At 35.0% G+C, this 3,686-nt stretch overlaps 1 long non-coding RNA gene across 2 annotated transcripts; it reads left to right on the top strand.

Annotated features, from left to right (window-relative positions):
* The first annotated feature begins 941 nt into the window (after window positions 1-941).
* On the top strand, window positions 942-3,152 carry LOC127902061 (uncharacterized). 2 transcript variants are annotated; one of them, XR_008054492.1, is made up of 2 exons: window positions 942-1,701; window positions 2,347-3,152. It is a non-coding gene; the product is annotated as an uncharacterized LOC127902061 (long non-coding RNA). The 2 variants fall into 2 exon arrangements; XR_008054493.1 differs by having other exon boundaries at window positions 942-2,264.
* The last annotated feature ends 534 nt before the right edge of the window (window positions 3,153-3,686 follow it).

Raw genomic sequence — 3,686 nt, 5'->3', positions numbered from 1 at the left:
CTTTTAGGACTCTGTAGATCCAATGAAGCTTAAATATAGACTAGGACATTGTTTGTGAATTATAATTATGAGAGAATTGGAGATTAAATGAGCTTTCAATCTGTCAATTATGAACTCAATCAATGTTTCCATTTGTTCAACTATGTTTTTTTGGGTTAAACATAAAAATGGCATGAAATGGTTAGAGAATTTTATTGTTGATTTTCTTTGCCATTAGTGCTAATTACAATGTTATAAGGTATATTTTGTTTTTGTATATTTCAACACTATTGGAATGATAGGCTTTCTCATTTTAGCTTTATTTGTGGATTTGCGACTTTCATTAAACAACGGATTGATTTGTTCAATATTCATTTGGATTGTGCTCTTTTGTAAATGTGTTGGTTTATATGGATTGAGAAATGGTGTTGTTTATTTGGATTAGTTGTGTGATGACTTTGTTTTTTGGCTCCTTAATTTTTTTTATTTGTTAAGCATGAACAATTTGTTTGGTTCCACAAATGATACGAATGTATAGAGTTAATGAAGGCACCTATTTACTATTTAGTCACTTTCTGGGTTTAGAATTTCAGGTACTAACCAAACAAAATGTGATCAATGTCGAGTTTAAAAAAAAAAAAACCAACGAGGTAAATATAAATTCTCAACTTGATTGAGATGATGAGTTGGGCACACCACGTGTGAGGTAGTTGTCTTGTCTTTGTAAGAGAAATTCTAGAATACATCTGTTATATTACAACCAATTAATACATGCATGACATGTGTAATTGAATTTAATACAACCACTACTTGCATGATAGTTTACAAAATAAATACACACATGTTATGACATTATTTGTTGTTTTTCGGCTGACATGGTACAATAGATATATTTTAAAATGTCTTGTCTTTTGCAGTAATAACTACAAAATTATTACGAAAGCAAAGAAAACTAAATATAGCATTCTCCCTCTCTATACAATATACATATATATATGTAGTAGAATGGTCTCTTGAGTAAAAATTCACATTGTTGTTTTTGAAAATTCGGAGATCTGGGTTTGTGTTGATTTGGAGATGGGGAGCCCAGAAGATTTTGTGTAAAGTTTGTGGTGGTTTATTTTTCTTTTTGTTTCTGATCTTTCTTTTTTTTTTTAATTAAAAGAGACTTTCCATGCTCGTCGACACTCATCGTCAAAAGTTTTGGATGTACAAACTTGGATTTATAGCTTCAAAAACATACTTGTTACGCCAGTGCCAAATCCTCCAAAGAGCTACCCCAAAAATGCAAGTCCACTTCCCATTGCTACCCTTCTGACTATTAGTTTTCAGACTATGGAACACCCGTTCACGTAAGGGCAAAGAGAAAAAATGTATCATAATCAACACTCGGCAGCAGCTCATTCCAAATCCTTTTGACAACGGAACAGTCACGAAGAGCGTGTAGCGTATACTCAATCATCACATGAAGGCGAGGACAGGCTACATCTGCGCTGATATGGTGCTAATATGGCCCTTCCAACTCCACATACCCCGCCAGCAGGAGTCTTCTTCAGCAAGGTTTCTGGTGTCCTCTTATATAAGTGTTGCCAGTGTTTCCTCTGTTTTCCATTCATGTGTTTTTTAGCTTATCTAAAAAGGGTTACAAGTGTTTCCTTTCATCGTCTCCTTGCACTGATACACCGTTAAAATCTCTTCGTCCGTTCAACGAAGTCCGACAAGGTAAATGTTCTGAATCTTTTCTCAGTTGCTTGGATATTCTCAATGAAGAATTTTGTACTCTGTTTTCACATGCACAAATTAGCCAATATAGAAATTGAATGGGGTCATCTGATTGGATCTTACTAGTGGGCTTTGATTTGGGGCCTCTTTTGAGATACTGTCGTGATAATCGCCAATCAACTATTTATTTGTGATTTGTTTGGATGCAAAAATTGAATGGATCTGCCCTTGATTTTTGTTTGTGATTTTTCCTTTGTTTCGGCTATTTTATTTGCTTTCCTGAAATATTCTTCCTAGTTAACGAGTCTTTTTCCTTTGGATTTTCTGGAATTTGCTTTGATTCGGTTCGAAGAGTTAGCAAATTTATCTTCAGTTTTCAGCGTGCTCAATTTAACCATTAATTCTGCGTCCCTAATATAGAATCACCACCGTCAACGACATTGGCCATTATGAATTATCGCGATTCTAAATTTATTTTCAGTTGGCAGTCAAAAATGAGTGAGACTTATCTTATGCAACAACCATTACTGCATAATTAATTTATGGATACCAAACTTGGCATAGTAACTACAAAGATTTATCATTATAATTGATTTTTTTTTCTCAAATTTTACGTGGACCAACCTAATTCTGATATGACTGCAGATATGCAAAGGCGCCATCAAAGAGCTTCAGTGATAACCTCATGCTCCGGTCATTGGCTTCCTTTTCTTTGAGGGGTAAGATATTAAATAAAGAGAACTCTCAACTGAAAAGAGCAAATGGTTTGCCACATTATTGAGGGCATCAAGAGAAACCTGCAAGCAGCATCACAGATGCCCATGTGATCACTGCTCTTTATAGGTTAGCATATCATTCGAATTTCATCTTAGAAATAACGAGACCAACGATTAAGTTGTGACCAGAACTTAAGGCTGCCATTGGTGGTACACTTTCGTATAACTATTATCGACCCCTGACTTTTGATGCGGATAGAGAGAGAAGGGTTAAATTGATTGAAACCTGGGGCGTGGGTTCTTCTCCTTCACACCCACGAAGTTTCCTGAAAGTTGAGAGAAAATTCTATAGGAAAATGATCAAACATACCTTTTTCTTTTTCTTGAGAGAAAATGATCAAACATACATTGGGAAATTGCCAGCCCACGGCTCAAATTTAATCTATCAGCAATTGATGATGCAAAAGAGTAGGGGCTTCAACTTTCACGCCATTGACTGTTAGTTGGTGGTAGCTAGCTTGCAAAAAGGCAATTTAATTAATTTGCTCCATTTTTTAGTTTTCAAATAACAACTAATTACTGCCCAAGGATCCAGCAGAGTAGTCTTCAAGCGGTTTTTGTTTGGTTGGCTAATCGGACTCATCTCTTGCTCAAATGTGATGTGCTGCAGATGTTCAATAATAGATCTTATTGTTGAATTATTGTTATTTTGTTGATAGGATGCATTTTCAGGCTTTTCATACTTATTATGATTTATATACAAGCAGGGCCAGCAGTGTTTTTCTTCTCTCAAATGCCATGTTTTTGGCTAGCTGGACAGATTGAAGGGTATCGCAGTGACAGGTGAGAAACAAAGAGCAAAATTAAAATTATAGAGATCATCAATCAATGAAACAATGTTGCGAGTGGGGGTGAGCAATTTGGGTTCAGGCTGCTGAACAAATTTCAGCATTTTTTCCAAACAAAATCACTTTGATAAGATTCAAAATATTATTATTAGTATATCAATGCCCAATAAATTAATTAATTACGCGAGTGATGAGAGAAGGTTGCCGTGGCTTTGCCTGGAGTAGAGAGTTTGAAGGTCAATTCATATACTTGAACTAAACAAATATCAAAATGATCACTTTTTTGTCTTTGGGATATTGCCAGAACGTATCACATGAATTGGCAGGAGGACAAGAATTTTTAATTTTCTATTATGATTTTTATGCTTTTTCTTTTTGCTTATTGGTTATTCCTTTGCTTTATTCTACATTTGTGTGGTAA

This window comes from Citrus sinensis, chromosome 5 (genome assembly GCF_022201045.2).
Source record: "Citrus sinensis cultivar Valencia sweet orange chromosome 5, DVS_A1.0, whole genome shotgun sequence".
NCBI lineage: Eukaryota > Viridiplantae > Streptophyta > Magnoliopsida > Sapindales > Rutaceae > Citrus > Citrus sinensis.
This window is presented reverse-complemented; position numbering and strand designations above follow the sequence as displayed.